General features: G+C 38.0%; 1 pseudogene; it reads left to right on the forward strand.

The window, feature by feature from the left end:
* Nucleotides 1-5,052: 5,052 nt before the first annotated feature.
* Nucleotides 5,053-6,272, forward strand: LOC133061477 (E3 ubiquitin-protein ligase makorin-1-like; annotated as a pseudogene).
* Nucleotides 6,273-19,046: the final 12,774 nt, after the last annotated feature.

The raw sequence follows: 19,046 nt of genomic DNA on the forward strand, positions 1-19,046 counted from the left end.
TAACCAGAGGGGCTGAGATTCAAACCCATAATTATGTGATATTATGTGATAACATATTCTGTGATATTATAATTATGTGATATTATATTCTGTAAGGACCAAAGAAGATAGCTAGATTGCAAACAAACAAACAAACAAAAATGTGGAGTAAAGGACAAAAGAGGAAAAAAAGGAGGAAAAGTAGCACATAGGAAGGGAGGCAGTGGGCAATAATAGATATAAAATCCCACAGCTAGTCTGCTTTTACAGAAAGCCACTTAGCATTTCACCCTGCACAGGAAACAGGAGAACTTTCAGAGGGTGCCTCTTCATAAGAATGATCTCTAACCCACCAAGGACAGCTGACAATAGAATCTAGAGATACTGAAAAATGCCTGATTGCTCCTGTTTTGTTCCCTGCCCTCCCCTCCCCGCCACTCACTGAGTAGGAAAAAAAATGCAGCAGGAAGAAAATGAGAATATGTGTGCCATCTTTTCATCTTTGCTGCAAAATGGGGGGTGGGGGTGGGGAGGGGAGGGAGGGAACATTCCTATGTCCATTGGTTATATCCTCATACTTACAAAACAGTTATGGAATTCTCTTTTTTTTTTGAAGGAATTATAGCATTGTTATTTTTTAATGAAATTCATATCAGAAATCTGCCAGAGAAAAATTTAGACAAAAAGCCGTGTGCCACAGTGAAGGCTGGATGATTAGATAAGGAAATAAGCTACACTATCATTTATGAAAAAGGGATGAAGAGAGATGCTGACCATTTTTGTAATTATATTTCTTCATATTTAGAAGTAAAGGTATAATCTTTGGATCTTAAAATATAAAAATCAATTATCCACACTATTTCTTTGGAAATAAATGACATGCTGCATAAATCAATACCAGAGTTACATGAAAGTCAGGAAATAAAAAGGCCAGAGTGGTTCTCTATGGTTTTATTAGGCCACAGCTAGAATATCAATCCATGACTTGTCAAGGTAATCTAGAATTCATGTGAAAATGTTCATAATAATGGAATCAGCTGTGGAAAGAAGTAGTATCTGATGTCCACAGTACACCCTGCCAGATGATTCTGCAAAGGGCAAAATGACCGAGGCAAGGATTTCCTGTACTGTTGGAAAAAAATGTATCTCCAATCATCACAGGTTTAATAGCAATTCTTATCTTTGGGCTGTAGAATTCATCTACTGCTGAGAAACGACTTTGCCATGTGTTTTCTCAATCTTTTGACATTTAGCAATATTATGAAGATTGCCAAATTTACATTATATACTGAATTTCAAAAGAAGATTTATTTTAAGTCATTTCTTAGGTGCACAAATGTTATACAGAAAATAATTATGTACCTAACAGTGGTAATAGGAGTCAAGGAAATGGCTAACCAGTTTTGTTATTTATTTACTTCAATATGGGTAATTTAAGAAAGATTTGTAATCTAATGCCTTTGAATATAATTTCTAATACATACTGCAGTCACATAGGTATAATAGAATCTGACCAAGGACTGTCAACACAAATGACTTTCAGGGACCAGACAGGTATAGTCAAGAAGTAAAGTGAAGCCAGCTGGAGAACAATGACATGGAAATCTTGGTCTATGTTTTGTCATCAATCTTTTGATAAGAGATAGAGAGAAGATAAAAATGTATATACTATATAAGTATGATCATGAATAGCAAATGTTCAGTACTAGTGTCAGAAACGAGAAGAAAGCATTTGGACTTAGGCAAAATGAAGACCCATATCTCACCAAAGGTGTTCCCAGTCCTATCTTACCATTGCCTTTGAGAATTTAGGTCTAGAGCTGCTCAATATTTTGATTTTTTTCTAGTTTTTGAAATTGTTTCTAAAATATCACACTACCCTGTAGCTCAGATGGTAAAGAAATCTGCCTGCAATGCAGGAGACCCAGGTTGGATCCCTGGGTTGGGAAAATCCTCTGGCGAAGGGAATGGCAATCCACTCCAGTATTCTTGTCTGGAGAAGTCCATGGAAAAGGAGCCTGGTGGGCTACAGTCCATGGGGCTGCAAAGAGTCGGACACAACTGAGTGACTAACACTTCTATTACTAACACAAACAGAATGCCTCTGTGAACTATGTAAGTCTTGAGCCCGGTGTAACTCTGAGGAAGAACAGAGCACGGGTAAAACGAAACCATGCAGGTGTACGTGTCTTGGTCAGGTTTGGGCAACATTCCCACTCCGGTTCTATGTTGATGCCTACTTCCTTCTCGAGTCCTTCCAGGCTGTGTGCTCAAGGGGGAGGGGGCAGGAAAGAAGAGGCTGCCGGAAGATGTGCAGAACAGGAACACTGCAAGCAACCATGTACACTTGGGCACCGGAGTCATTGCTTTTAACTGGCTTTATGACACTTGTCTGACTCATTTAACATCTCTGTGCCAGCTTTCTCCTCCTTTGAACTGAAAAGAATTAGATTAGATAATGTCTAAAATCTCTTCTACTCAGAAAAATCTAGAAGTAGGCAAACTATTTCACAGCCTCTCTGTGGCAACTAAGGAAGCTGTTAGTCATACTGTATCAAGCCTATCATTTATCTTTAAATCTTTTTTAATAATACTTTTCACTGAGGTAATTTTCCTTTTCAATGGTTACCTTTATTTTTGTACTTTTACACATTAAAAAAAGATTCTTTCTATGTGTGTGCTTTAGGAATAGGCTAACAGATTTCATCTTATGTATAAGGTCTAATACTGGAGTAGCTTCCTAGAGGGCTGTGTTCAAAAGGATTATGGGAGATCTAGAGGTGGTACACAGCATCATAATTGATTAGCAATGTCTGCATAGGTAAGGGAGAATGATTTCTACTTTTTATCAGAATTAGGTTTAGAAGTATTGATTCTGAATCCTAAGATTTCAAAATCACCTGGACCTTATATTAAACATCCAAGATTCATGGCTACTTATACACACACACACACACACACACACACACACACACACACACATGATATATATATATACATATATATATATATATATATGTCTTGCAGAACTTAAATAAAAATTTTTAGCCAAAGTATCAACCTTCCTTTTATTTTTTTAGGAGAGTGGGGAGGACAAAGGGTGGCACTTTTTCTCAAATTATAAAACATATTATCAAAAATATCATTACTTTAAGTTTTATTTCAAAATCTTGGAAATTCATTGGCAAAATATATAAAGTATACGTTCAAGTGAAATTAAAATTAATTCTGCATATCTCACCTATATTCTCAGTTGTTGTTTTTACAAATCAGGAACATAGTTTATCTTACTCTTCACAACTTAGCTAAATATCAAAGAGAGGAGTGGTACAAAGTATATTTCTTTTTCAACCTCATGGGACTGTAGGCCACCAGTCCATGGGATTCTCCAAGCAAAAATACTGGAGTGGGTTGTCATTTCCTTATCCAGGGGATCTGCCCAACCCAAGGATGAAATCTAAGTCTCCTATTTGGCAGGCAGATTCTTTAGCATTAAGTTACCTGGGAAACCCCATGAAGCATATACTAAGCCTGTCAGATTTCAGATTCTCATCAGGTCTTTTATTCAGGCACATGGAACACAGAATCCAATTTCACCATCAAGCAAAAAAAATTGAATGTTTCAGAAATAACAGAATTTTACAGGAAAGTAAAGTCTCGAAATACTTAAAGAAGGACAAAGACTGATTGCCCAGCAGTTTTAACAGGGAATCACAGCTAAATACTTATTCAAGAAATAAACAAGAAAAGATAATTCTTCCAAATGCTAGGAATTCTAGAAAAAATTTTTTGAATAAAGTTGCTAAATTTGCTTCATAAAAAATATATTTCTATGAATAGTATGATGAAATTCTATTTCTCAAGTACTTTTTTAAAGTTTCGATTTTTAAACCATATGTAGAATATTTTAAAATAATTACAGTTTTATTATTCGTGCTTACTCCAAAGTAGGATAGAAAAGAACAACCTAATAGAGATCTTATCGCTTCCTAGGTGAAGAAATATTAAAAATACTAAATTTGTTCTATTAATTTTCAGTAGATAAATGTGTGCCAATTTAGTTTTAAGATCCTGAACAAAATTATTTTCTAAGACGAAACATTATCCCCACAGTAATCTTCATAAGATAGCATTTTCTAAATTGAAGTAAATTCAAATTACCACTGGCTCTGAATTTCTGAATTAGTAAAGAATAAATTATTATGCAGTCATCCTACTGCTCAAGGTCTTATTATTGACAAATACATTTAAAAGAAATGCAACAATTTGGGGGGAAAGAGACAACCACACTGAAAATCCAGATTCTTAAAAAACTTTCCTCACAAAGCTTGCTCAGACGAATATTTCAGATCTCAATTAAATTTTTACCTGATATTCAAAACCTGTGTCTTAGGTTTGTTTTTCTTCCAAGAGCCAGGGTGATAGCTTTTCCAACTACAGCCATATTTGAAAATCCCTAAATCTTTAAATAAAGGTTTCTTTGGATTCTATGGGAAGAATGTCTGTGTGGATTATACAACATTAATAACTCTGGCACAACAGTTAGGTTAAGAGAATTATAATTCAGAGACAAAGACATCCATTTATTTTTCATGTCTGCTAAAGAAAATCACATTGTTCATGGGGTTCTCAAGGCAAGAATACTAAAGTGGTTTGCCATTCCCTTCTCCAGTGGACCACGTTTTGTCAGGCTGTATACTGTCACCCTGCTTATATAACATACATGCAGAGTACATCATGCGAAATGCAGGGCTGGATGAAGCACAAGCTGGAATCAAGATTGCCAGGAGAACTGTCAATAACCTCAGATATGCAGATGACAACATCCTTGTGGCACAAAGTAAAGAGGAACTACAGAGCCTCTTGACGAAAGTGAAAGACGAGGGTGAAAAAGCTAACTTAAAACTCAACATTAGAGAACGGTGTTCCAGAGACCTAGCCTGCTATTACCTAGATCCACTGGTGATACTTTCCTATTCATGGCCTCTAAACCTCATCTCTCAGTTTATTGGCCTGTCATCAGCAAGCAGATAGAGTTTGGACTCTATGGAGAGGAAGGACACTAAGAGGTATTTCATGCATGGGCTTTGTAAGGAAGGCGATAACTGTCACTATTCACACGGTCTCTCTGACAGTCCATATGGTGTAGTGTGCAAGTATTTTCAATGAGGGTACTGTATTTGCAGAGACCGCTGCAGATATGAACACAGCAAGCCACTGAAACAGGAAGAAGCAACTGCTACAGATCCAACTGCAAAGTCAGCCCTTGCTGCTTCCACGAGTCTCTCATCAGTTGGACCGACTGATGAAATGAACATGGGCGAGGCTGAGTAAAGAAATTCAAACTTGGCAACTGTAGGCGCCGGTTCAGAGGACTGGGTGAATGCCATGGAGTGTTCCAGGGCAGCCCTACTGTGATCGGACTGCCCTTTCCTCCACTGAAGGCCCTCTTCAGGGCTCAGTGACCCAGGAAGATGCAAAGTGTGGTGGAGACCAAGCAGCAGCTCTGCCCCTATGCCGCGGTGGGGGAGCGCCACTACGGGGAGAACTGCGCGTGCATGCACGGAGACGCGTGTGACATGTGCGGGCTGTAAGTCCTCCATCCCCTGGATGCTGCTTAGAGGTCAGAGCATATAAAATCCTGCATCGAGGCCCACGAGGACATGGAGCTCTCGTTCGCGGTGCAGCGCAGCAAGGACATGGTATGCAGCAACTGCATGGACGTGGTCTACGAGAAAGCCCACCCCAGCGAGCACCGCCTCGGGATCCTCTCCAACTGCTGTCTCAAATGTATTCGCAAGTGGAGGAGTGCTAAGAAAACGTGAGAGCAAGATCATAAAGTCCTGCCCAGAATGCCTGATCACATCTAACTTTGTCATTCCAAGTGAGTACTGGGTGGAGAAGAAAGAAGAGAAGCAGAAACTCATTCAGAAATATAAGGAGGCAATGAGCAACAAGCATGCAGGTATTTTGATGAAGGCCATGGGAGCTGCCCATTTGGAAGGAACTATTTTTACAAGCGTGCATACCCTGACGGCTGCAGAGAGAAGCCACAGAACAGAAAGTGGGAACATCAAGCAGATACCAGGTCCAGTGAAGGAACCACTTCCGGGAGCTCATCGAGGCACCAGAGAACGGCAACCCTTTTGACGACGAAGATTGTCACCTTTGAGCTGGGCGAGATGTTGCTTATGCTTTTGGCTGCAGGTGGGGACGACAACCTGGCAGATGCTGAAGATGAGTGGGACTTGTTTCACGATGAGTTGGAAGATTTTTATGACTTGGATCTATAGCAACTCAGCGGAGCACGTGAACTGGTCTGCCAAACAGAGGGCAGCAGGCCTCGGGGACTGCAACGGTACCAGGCCACTCTCCTAGGCAGGCCTCTCAGCTCCAGGTGCTGTCATAATCATTTTTACCTAGGGCCTGTCTTCTCAACCCCTCACCTTCCCCAAGGAGTATGCTGTTTTCTCTGTTTAAAAAGTTAAAAAAAAATAAATCTGAAAGTTAGTTTTTCTGTAACATGAATTTAACTATCAGATAGTGTAGGTTTGTTGCGTCATGTTTTCCACCAGTTCGAGGGGAGTGTATCTGGATTTCCAGGGTTCATTTTTGAGGACCCCGGGTTCAGAAGTTATAGCACTGGCCCTGCTTTGGGGGTCCAGGAAGCAGGGTGATGGGTGAAGGATCTGAACTGTAACAAGTCGCCTCCTCCTGCTCTAGACTTGGGCAGTGGTTACCTGGTTTCTGGTGAAATCTGCTTTACATCTGTATGTTCCGTCTGGTCCCTGTCCTCTCATCTCCACCCGGTGCACTCATCTTGTAGCTTTGGTCTCTCGTTTCATTGCAAACAAGTAACACTACTGGGTAACCAGAACCAGGTGTGAATGTATTTGAGATTTTTACCATCTTTAGCGTGATAGGAAAATTGTGAAAAAACACATATAAAAAGATGTGAGTGGAAGAAAATAACGCAGAGTTGGAAGCTGACTCCCCAAGGCTGATGGACTTGGGATGTGTGACTGTGAGTGTGTGACAAGCTTCCCATCCCTGCATAGATGCAGTGTTTGTAGTCTTAGTGCAAAAACTCGGTTTAGTGGTTTCAGCCTTATGTGGCAAAGAGATCTTAAAGGACAAAGCAGTTTATTGGTAGCTGTTAACAGAGCAGTGTTAGCTCTGTCTGAATAAACAGAGAAATGGGCCTAGCCGTAGAAGTGCAAACTATCCAGTTATCCCATGTATTAACACAACCTAGAACTTGGGTCCACAGCTGTGTTTAACGTTGTTTGATCTCCTGGACTTCTGAGTCCAGGCACTTTTTGACAAACCTTTGTCCTCATTTGAGGCATTTCTTGTCAGGTTTTTGCTTCCTTTTTTGTGGGTACTTGCCTCATTCCTCCCCCAAGTTTGCAGTTAGACAGTGCCACACAAAACTATGTTCTAAGGTGTTTCCTGTTAGTGGAGTTATTTTTTGGCAGTATAGTATGTCAGGCTTTTCCACTAAAAGGGGAAACAGAGGGTGGTAATCCAGAAGATAAGCTAAAAGCTAATGTTAAATTGTTAGAAGAATTCTTCGATTGGAAATTTTGGTGTTGTGTTTTGTTGCTCTATTTCCCAAAAATAACTTGGAGGTGCCCTGGGCATGTCTACCTACTGCTGTGATGCCTTGGATATCACTCACTTTCAGAAAAAAACAAAACAAAACAGTAATTGTTGCAGAGGTCTCTGTATTTTGCAGCTGCCCTTTTTTAAGATGCACTTTCCTGAAATAAAACAATTTTTAAACACCCCCCCCTTGCAAAAAAAAAATAATAAAAAAACTCAACATTCAAAAAACAAAGATAATGGTATCCGGTCTCATCACTTCATGGCAAATCGATGGGAAAACAACAGAAATAGTGACAGAATTTATTTCTTGGGCTCCAAAATCACTGTGAATGGCGACTACAGTCATGAAATTAAAAGACGCTTGCTCCTTGGAAGAAAAGCTATGACCAACCTAGACAGCATGTTAAAAAGCAGAGACATTATTTTGCCGACAAAGGTCTGTCTAGTCAAAGCTATGGTTTTTCCAGTAGTCAGGTATGGATGTGAGAGTTGGACCATAAAGAAAGCTAAGAGCCAAAGAATTGATGCTTTTCAACTGTGGTGTTGGAGCAGACTCTCTTGGACTGCAAGGAGATCAAACTAGTCAATCCTAAAGGAAATCAGTCCTGAATATACATTGGAAGGACTGATGCTGAGGCTGAAGCTCCAATACTTTGGCCATCTGATGTGAAGAAACGATTCACTGGAAAAGTCCCTGATGCTGGGAAAGATTTAAGGCAGAAGAAGAAGGGGATTACAGAGGATGAGATGGTTGGATGGTATCACTGACTTGATGGACGTGAATTTGAGCAAACTCCGGGAGTTGGTAAAGGACAGGGAAGCCTGTCATGCTGTGGTTCATGTAGCAAAGAGTCACAAAGCATCGGACAGGACTGAGCAACTGAACTAAAAGGAAGTCACTCCAAAAAAAAAAAAAAGAAAGTCACTCCAGCTATTCTGGAGTGTGGTGGGGAATCAATGTTTCATTACTCATTCTGAGCAATTCCCCACTGAAAATAACAGGTCTTAAAAAAAAGAAAAGAAAAGAACAGGTCTTCTACCTTTGAGAATCTTCTCTCTAAAATTTCAAATATTTTTCTAATTCCCCAGATTTCTCTAAATTGTCATATGGCCTAAAAAAATGCAACCTCTAAAACTTCTCCATGCTAGGAAGTGTCAGTATGTTATGCAGGTATTTTATCACCACAAGGTAATTATTACATTGATGATGGAGAAACACCAAGAACAATACCATAGGACTATAGGATTAGTCTTAGCATTAAAAGGAATTGCATGCCCTGAAGCATGTCCTTAATTATTCTGAAGACCAAGTAATCATTGACACTGAATTTATCAATAACTAATTATGCCTACCTTAATGCACTTTAACTGAACTTCCTTTTTTATAGTGAATCATCCACATTCAAAACCATGAAAGTTTAAAGTTTTTAATAAACTTAAATGTGATATCAACAGTGAGAGCCCAGGCTCATGTCCTTTTCTATTTTACACTCTCCTTCTGGGTTGGCTAATCCAGTCCTAAATCTCTGAGTACCAACTGTGTGCTGCTGTTGTCTCTAAAGTTTATTTCTCAAGGTTGGTGCTCTCCACTGTACTCCATTATCCACTCATTCAACTGCTAATTTCATCTTTCCACTTGGATAGATATCTAATGAACATTTTAAACTTCATATTTCCAAAAGTCAACTAATACCTCCAAAAGTCAACTAAACTTCTCTAATAATTTTCCCCCTCAATGGAGTGAAAAAGGGCTACCATCTACTCTACAGCATACATGTAAGAATTCACAAATTGTCCCAGACCTGTTGCCTTCCCTCATTCTCTCCATGCAATCCTTGTACGTCTTACCTATAAAACATAATTCCAAAGTTCATACTTCTCTCCACCCAACTGCTACCATGCTAGTCCAAACCACCGTCTCTGGTCCAGCACACTGCAGCAATCTGCAGTAGATTAATCTCTGAAGTAGATTACTGCTTTTATTCTTGCCCCTTCTCCAAACCATTTTCCAAGTACTTGCCAGAGTAATCTTTTTGAAACAGGGCATCAATTCATGCCACTATGCTGAACAAAACCCTACAGTGACTTCACATTGTACTGAGGCTAAAGACCAAAATTTACCTATATGACACTTACCATCTAATCCCTGCCTTATTCTTTGAATCCTTTTTTCTTTTTTTTTTTTTTTTGTCATTCTCTCCTTTGAATACAGACTCCAAAAGAGAAGACTTTTCTGTCCAGTGTATCTTCAACGCATTCCTTAGAATAATGTGTGGCACAGCAGATTCTGAATACATGTTTCTAAAAAGAATGACTCAGGTTTCCCAAATATAAATACAAATGTACACATGCAATCTGGGGGAGGGAGAAGCATTGGTCATCATTGTGCTATTTAAATAAGATCATATAAAACATATTTATGTACCTTTTTTTCTCATGCAACAATGATGTAAGGGATTCTTTCTATTCAAATGATAAACGTTTCAAAAATGATGAAGCTTTATTTTCTTTTTGTCAATTGTGTATGATATTGCTTTAAACAACTCAAATATATTTTCAGTCATACTCTTAATGGAATTTTTTTTCACTTTTTGCCAATTTGAGTAATGATGCTATATTATTGTATAATGTATATGTCTGTACCTAAAGATATATTTATATTTCTATGAGATTGACTCCAAAAATTAGAATAATGGGGTCAAAAATTATACATTTTTAATTTAAACAAATATTACCAAGAACAAAAGCTATAGCTCTTTACATTTCAAAAGCAAGAGTGTATCCTTTTTCCATATCCATTCCACTACTAAGACTTTAGGAAGTTTTTCTTGTATTTTCTAATTTTTTAAGTTTAAGTTTTATTATTATTTATAATAATATATTTATATGTGTTTACAATACAAAATATTTCTATTTTATACATTTAAATACTTTTACCTTTTTTCCTGTTTTTCTTTTCTTTCACATTTTTGCCCTTGATTCAGAAAGTTTTTATACTCTGAGACTGTAGATAGAGATATAATCTCCTATAATTCTTGTAAAAAATTTTTTGTTCTATTGTTTAAAGTTTTAACCCATATAGAAGCTAGACTTAAACAGTACATGAACGGATAACTTCCAGATGTTCAAGTTGGATTCATAAAAGACAGAGTTACCAGTGATGAAATTGCCAACATCCTCTCGATCATAGAAAAAGCAAGGGATTTACAGAAAAACATCTACTTCTGCTTCACTGACTACGCTAAAGCCTCTGACTTTGTGGATCTCAACAAACTGTGGAAAATTTTTAAAGAGATGGGAATACTGGACCACCTTACCTGCTTCCTGAGAAATCTGTACGCAGTTCAAGAAGCAACAGTTAGAACTGGACATGGAACAGCAGACAGGTTCAAAATTGGAAAAGGAGTACATCAAGGATGTATAGTGTCACCCTGTTTATTTAACTTAAATGCAGAGTACATCACGTGAAATTCAGGGCTGGATGAAGCACAAGCTGGAATCATATTTCTGGGAGAAATATCAATAACCTCAGATATGCAGATGACACAAACCTAACAGCAGAAAGCAAAGAGGAACAAAAGAGCCTCTTGATGAAAGTGAAAGATGAGAGTGAAAAAGCTGACTTAAAACTCAACATTCAAAAAACGAAGATCATGGCATCCAGTCCCATCACTTTATGGCAAATAAATGGGGGAACAATGGAAACAATGACAGACTTTATTTTCTTGGGCTCCAAAATCACTGCAGATGGTGACTGCAGCCATGAAATTAAAAGACTCTTACTCCTTGGAAGGAGAGTTACGACCAACCTAGATAGCATATTAAAAAGCAGAGATGTTACTTTGCCAACAAAGGTCCATCTAGTCAAAGCCATGGTTTTTGCAGTAGTCATGTATGGATGTGAAAGTTTGACTATAAAGCAGGCTGAGCACCAAAGAATTGATGCTTTTCAACTGTGGTGCTGGAGAAGACTCTTAAGAGTCCCTTGGACTGCAAGGAGATCAAACCAATCAATCCTAAAGGAAATTAATCTTGAACATTCATTGGAAGGACTGATGCCAGAGCTGAAACTCCAATAATTTGGCTGATGCAAAGAGATGACTCACTGGAAAAGACCCTGATGCTGGGAAATATTGAAGGCAGGAGGGAAAAGGGAGGGCAGAGGATGAGATGGTTGGATTGCATTACCGAACCAATGAACATGAGTTTGAGCAAGCTCTGAGAGATAGTGAAGGACAGGGAAGTCTGGCATGCTATAGTCCATGGGGTCGCAAACAGTCAAACACAACTTAGTGACTGAACAACAGTAAATATCACTACACACTTACTAAATTGACTGGTTTAAAAGACTGACAGCATCAAATATTGGCAAGGATGTGGAGAAACTGGAACTCATATACCACTGGAGGAAATATAAAATGGAACAATTGAGTCAGAATAATTTAATAGTTTTTGAAAAGTGAAACATATGTCTACCCTACAGTCCAGATATTCCAATCAAATCCAAGAGAACTGAAAACATATTCGTGCAAAGTTCAGTTCAGTTCAGTTGCTCAGTCGTGTCTGACTCTTTGCGACCCCATGGACTGCAGCATGCCAGGCCTCCCTGTCTATCACCAACTCCCAGAGTTTATTCAAACTCATGTCCATTGAGCCAGTGATGCCATCCAACCATCTCATCCTCTGCAGTCCCCTTCTCCATGCAAAGATAGGTATGCAAATGATCACAGCAGTTTTAACTGTATAGTCAAAAGTAGAAACAAACAACTGTCCATCACAAGATGAAAGTAAAACAAACTATAATAGAGGCATACAATGGAATAGTACTTAGCAAAATAAAGGAATTAATTCTTATACATGCAAAAGCATGAAGAAACTGAAAATAATTACATAGATTTATAGAACAGATGAAATGATAAATAATGTATTATTCCACTTATATGGGCTTCCCTTGTGGCTCAGCTGGTAAAGAATCCCCCTGCAGTGCAGAAGACCTGGGTTTTGATCCCTGGGTTGGGAAGATCCCCTGGAAAAGGGAAAGGCTATGCACTCCAGTATTCTGGTCTGGAGAATTCCATGGACTATACAGTCCATGGGGTCAAAAAGAGCTGGACACAACTGAGCAACTTTCACTTTCCACTTATATAAAATCATAGAAAAAACTAATCTATACATAAGGAAAGAGGATTAGTGGTTACCTGAATTAAGAGGATCAGGAGGTAACCTCTTGGAAACCTCTTGCTTCAGTGATTACCAGAAACAAGAGGAGATATATGTGTGTGTGTGTGTGTGTGTGTGTGTGTGTGTGTAACATTCTCAAACTGTGCTCTATAAATAAGTATAGCTTATCATATGTCAATTTCACCTCAACAAAGCAGTTTAAAAATTCTTAAAGTTTCTGGTGGTCTGGAAAGTTATAAAGGATGAGTAACCTGTAGAAACTAAGACTCAGAGTTTTGTATTCGCAAGTGAGGCTGTCCATCTGAATCTAGTCTCATCTTTATATCCATGGGACTGTCACATAGATGTCTGCCACAGTTGACAAAATTTCAGTGATACATTATGAAACAAGAGAAATAAAAATATTAGAGCATATATAAATAAAAATGTGAATTAACTGGCACATATCACTTAATGACAGTAATTATAACATACTTGTGCATATGTATCTTTAAATAAACTCAATTAATAAATAGCATTCATCAATACTCATTCCAAAAAACCATGTTTAATGATATCCTTAAGAATTAAAAACCTAAATCTTGTCATTAATTTTTAAAGCAGTGTCGGTGAATTTGATTAATAAACTCTAGGTACTGATCATGCTATCTACTTGTATATTTTGTCTAAAAAACTCATTGTAATTCAGAAACATCATTAACTCTGATGGTCATTGCTGAAAATGCGAGTGTTGTTCATATCATGGCCATCAGCATTAGCACGTTAAAGACACTTTTCTCCCCCTCCACCCAGCTTAAGTGATTTGATTTTGTTTTGACAAAATGGAAAAGTATTTAAGATGACCTTTGTATGATGTGTAGCAGCAGCACTTGAAATAGAAAAGGAAAACCCTTTATTCTCCAAGAGAGGAATACAGGAACAAGTTCCAAAATTGTAGAACATAATACAGTTATGGAAAAAAATATGTATATAAGTATGAAAACTTTCCAAGTTACACTGGTAAGTGAAAAAGAAAATTAGAAAATAATCCTATTTTAAAAGATGAACAAAATCACTCTATAATAAATGTATAGTATTCTTTTTAATACTAGAAAGTATGAAAAAGTATTTATTAAACTGTCAACCTTAAACTAGACTGCAAAGGCATAGGAAATTTTTTCTTATTATAAAGCATGTAGTTTACTTTTTAATTTTTATAACCTCAGGAAAGACATATTATCCCTCAAAAAGTTAAAATTTCAAAAGTCCCAGAAAAAGACCTCCCATGAAAGTAAAAATACTTACATGACATCATTCATTCAAATTAATAAAGTTAGTTCAAGGAATTATCATATATTGAGAAGACACAGATATGTTCTCTATTTCTTACAACAACACTGCAAGATAAGCATCATAACCCTCAATTTAGAGGTGACGAAATTGAGGTCCAGAGAGGCTAAGATTTATTCCTGAAGCTGTATAGCTACCATGTAGCATTAACTAATTTGCACTCAAGTCTGGCTCTAAACCTTGAACTTTTGACTCTATAGTATTACTTTCAAATACTTATAGCCTATTTTAAAACACAGTGCATTCTAACATTGCAAATATTATAAAGGACTAATATAGAGCAAACTCTCTGCCTTTAAAAATCATTATATTTATCTTGAGAAAGAAAAAGAGAACAACATACAAATAACAGAGAACTCCGCAGTCAAGTAATGACAAAAGAAGCCACATCTACTTCATTCATCTCTGCTTATCGCGATGCCTTTCATTCAATGGGTATTTAACACACACTTGTTGAATAAACGATGTGTTTCATTGTGGAATATAAATGTATTAAAAAAATCTCGAAATATTCAGATGCGTTCTATCCAAAGGATATGCAGACCCTGTGTCAATCCAACACTCACGAACAAAGCATAATCCATGAAACATTTCTCTTCACTTAGAGCACTGATACCACTCCAACAACACAATCTTACTTGCTTTCTTTTGCCAAAAAGAGAAAACAGGGGCAGGCTGCTTGGGCGGGGCGGGAGGAGTGGGGTGGGGAATGTGCTGTCCATGGTCCTGAAACTAGAGCTCTCTGAGTAAATAAAACTCACTGGCACTTTTAACTGTTTCACATTTCAGACTCCCAGAAGTCATGTGCCAATTTAACAAAGCTAAGTGGCATTTTAAAACAGCTCTAAACACAAGTTATTAGACCTGAAAACAGACACAAATGAAATAAATAAATAAATAAATTCAAAGAATTTCTCAAGAAATCTTTCATTATCCAAAGTAACTGTTCCTGCTTTCCAAACAGTAAGAAATGATGCTAGAGTACTCTCACAAGTCAGGTTACTTTCCATATGGCCTACTCAACTCTTACACCAGAATCTACATGGTTGATAGTTCCATGTTCCTAAGAAAATTATTTTAAAACTTCTTGTTTTCCCAAGCAAGAGGCCCTGCTAAGATTGTATCCAATAAACTATCTCAAACAGGGACTCAAAAAGACAATGTAAAATGAGTTACCAATTATTTCAGTCAGTAGGGATGCTCCTGTACTTTTCATTTGGCTATTTTCTGTGTTTAGTGTTTATATACATATATATGTACATGTATACATTTGCAGCTAAGAAGCAGCAAATTTGGACACACCACAGGTCAATTGTCTCTGATTATCTGCTATCAGAATAATATTCATAATTTATATTTTAATTTAGTCTCTCAAGTTATGAATTTTAATAAGAATTATATATAATTTATATAACTCATTCATGTACAAGTAGGAAAGACTACATTCATTCACTCACTCATTCATTCAAGCAAGTATTAAAAACCTATGATGTACAAAGCAATGTGCCAGGCAGTGAATTTTTAAAACATTCCAACACCCAGAAATTGTTTAAATATAATTATTTGGAATATCAACTGAAGTAACAATGAACAGTATTTCGATTACTGCACAACTATCTGAAAAATCCATGTTTATAGAAGACTTCAGTATCTGACTCAATATCTATTAAATACTGGATTTACTGTTTTACTGGTTGAATGTATCACTAAATGTTTTTACTTTTCAAAATCATAAATAAATTTTGACAAATGTAAAAGGTCATTAACTGCACTGAAATTCTTAAGACTTGCTATGAAATGTGCTCTCGATGGGATATTAATTTCAAAGACATCCATTTCAGCTGATTACCCTTGAGCAAGACATAAAAGTTACAGGACCACTGCTGATAAAGAGATATCTTACTTTGAAAATAATGAGGGCTGGAATGATCTCACTTTTCTCTTTGTTTCTTTGCAAAAAAAGAAAAAAGCTATAAGGACACTTTACTTCCAATTTTACTTAAGAATAAAAACAAGATTCTTAAATAATTAGACTGCCTTAGAAATTCCTTCACAAATTTTTCTTAAGCAATAATTAAGAACGAACTTGTACATAGTCATATAGAACTGTACTAGAAACATTGTTTATAATAGTAAAACAACTAGAAAAAAAACATTCATTCAGAAAATAAATATAGTACATATATGTGAGTCTCTGTATATATTATATTTAATATATACTATTAACACATATATAATACATTAATATAACATTAATACATATTATGGGCTTCCCCAATGGCTCAGCAGGTAAAATATTCCCCTACAATGCAGGAGCCACAGGAGATGTGGGTTCAATCCCTTGGTTGAGGAGATCCCCTGGAGAAGGAAATGGCAACCCACTCCAGTATTCTTTCCTGGGAAATCCCATGGACAGAGGAGTCTGGTGGGTTACAGTCCATGAGGTTGCAAAGAGTCAGATATGACTGAGTGCTGCTTATTTAACTTACATACAGAGTACATCATGCAAAATGTCAGGCTGGATGAAGCACAAGCTGGAATCAAGACTGTCAGGAGAAATATCAATAATATCAGATATGGAGATGATTCCACCCTTATGGTAGAAAGTGAAGAGGAACTGAAGAGCTTCTTGATGAAGGGGAAAGAGGAGAGTGGCTGGCTTTAAAAAGCTGGCTTAAAACTCAACACTCAAAAAACGAAGATTATGGCATCCAGTCCCATCACTTCATGGCAAATAGATGGGGAAATGATGGAAACGGTGACAGACTATTTTCCTGGGCTCCAAAATCACTGTAGATGGTGACTGCAGCCACAAAATTCAAAGACACTTGCTCCTTGGAAGAAAAGCTGTGACAAACCTAGACAGTATATTAAAAAGCAGAAACATTACTTTGCCGACAAAGGTCTGTCTTGTCAAAGCTATGATTTTTCTAGTAGTCATATGGGGATGTGAGAGTTGCACCATAAAGAAAACTGAGCACTGAAGAATTGATGCTTTTGAAGTGTGGCATTGGAGAAGACTCTTGAGAGTCTCTTGGACTGCAAAGAGATCAAAGCAGTCAATTCTAAAGGAAATCAGTCCTGAATATTCAGGACTGATGCTGAAGCTCCAATACTTTGCCACCTGATGTGAAGAACTGACTCCTTTGAAAAGACCCTGATGCTTGGAAAGACTGAAGGAAGGAGGAGAAGGGGATGAGAGAGGATGAGATGGTTGGATGGCATCACCAACTCAATGGACATGAGTTTGAGCAAGTCCCGGGAGATGGTGAAGGACAGGGAAGCCTGGCATGCTGCAGTCCATGGGGTCACAAAAAATCGGACACAACTGAGCAACTGAACAACAACAATGAATACAAATTATATACTATTGATACAGTTCATTAATTGCAACTGTGATAACAATGAATAAGTATGAGATGCTTATGTTTTTTATATTTATATAATTTTATAACTTTCTGTAATATGTCTTTACTGTTTCCACAATAAGAAAAACATTACTTGAACCAAATTTTTTTAAGTTCAAAAACTTGATTCTTAAGTTTTGTAACTTTTAAGCTTCAAGTATGTGTTTTATTAATTAGTCCTCCATTTTAGGAGCCTTATGAAATATAAAGTTAATCTCACTCACTTGCACAAATTTGTTTATTGGTGCCTATGTTTATGCTTTCCCACCCATCCCCAACATGCATGCCAATAATATTTTATATATACTTTTGAAAAAGTTACTTCTTTCTCTGAATCTCATTCTTCAATGTAAAATAAATGTATTAGAGTAGCTTCTTTTTATATTTTAACATTTAATATTTTTATGATATTCTAGGAAGCATCTCTAATATAGCCTTCAAAGCCTTGGTTAGTTCAATATATAAGTCCATTCCCATTTAGATAGATGAACTTGATTTTTCATTAGTCAAACAAAGCACAGTCACTAGGCATACATTTTTTCCTTCTAATACCCTCTAAACTTCTTAAAGCTCAGCCCTTGTCATGCATATATATTACCTCAACATCCCTCCTTTAGTGCATGTGATTTTCATGAAACTGTAAAGTCAGTAACATATGTTCACGTGACATAAGTCTGTCAATCACTATGCTCAGCATCATAGGTGTAGAGCATGGAAGAAGAGTCCTTAAGAACTGTATTTTCATTGGCAGATACTAAGTTGTAGCTGGGCTTATCCGTCCACCTTTATTAATAAACATTTTGTTTTATTAAGAAATAAAATGAATGTTATATGCAATAAATGCATTAAGACCAAAGTGAGGGAGGAGCCAAGATGGCGGAGGAGTAGGATGGGGAGACCACTTTCTCTCCTACAAATTCATCAAAAGAATATCTGAACGCAGAGCAAACTTCGCAAAACAACTTCTGATCGCTAGCTGAGGTCATCAGGCGCCCAGAAAAGCAGCCCATTGTCTTCGAAAGGAGGTAGGACAAAATATAAAAGATAAAAAGTGAGACAAAAGAGCTAAGGACGGAGATCCGTCCCGGGAAGTCTTAGGCGGCATTGCTTGGGGTAGGGTCCGGGCCTGAGTGCCCTGAGGACAATCGGAGGGAGCTTCTGTGAGTTGCCAACTTGAATTGTGGGAGACCAAAAGAGGGAGAGTAAATTAACCCCCCCCCCCCCCCCCCCCCCCCCCGAACACACTGCCGGCCGTTCGCAGAACAAAAAGACCGAGAGGGTCCAGAGAGGAGCTCGCAGGCTGCGGACCGGCCCAGCCCCGCCGGAGGCAGGAGGCAGCGGGGAGGGGAAGGTCGCGGCGAGACACAGGGCGCAGGCACCCGACCGGCGCGGGCGGGGACTGGGGCTGGGGACGCAGAGGGCAGAAGGCGCGCACACCCGACTGGTGCCAGCGGAAACTGAGACTGGGTCCGCGGAAGGGAGGGGGCGCGCCACACCTGGGGAGAGTGCGCCCACCAAGCCCCTCGCTGCCTGGACCGCTCT

Source organism: Dama dama, chromosome 9 (genome assembly GCF_033118175.1).
Source record: "Dama dama isolate Ldn47 chromosome 9, ASM3311817v1, whole genome shotgun sequence".
Classification (NCBI taxonomy): Eukaryota; Metazoa; Chordata; class Mammalia; order Artiodactyla; family Cervidae; genus Dama; species Dama dama.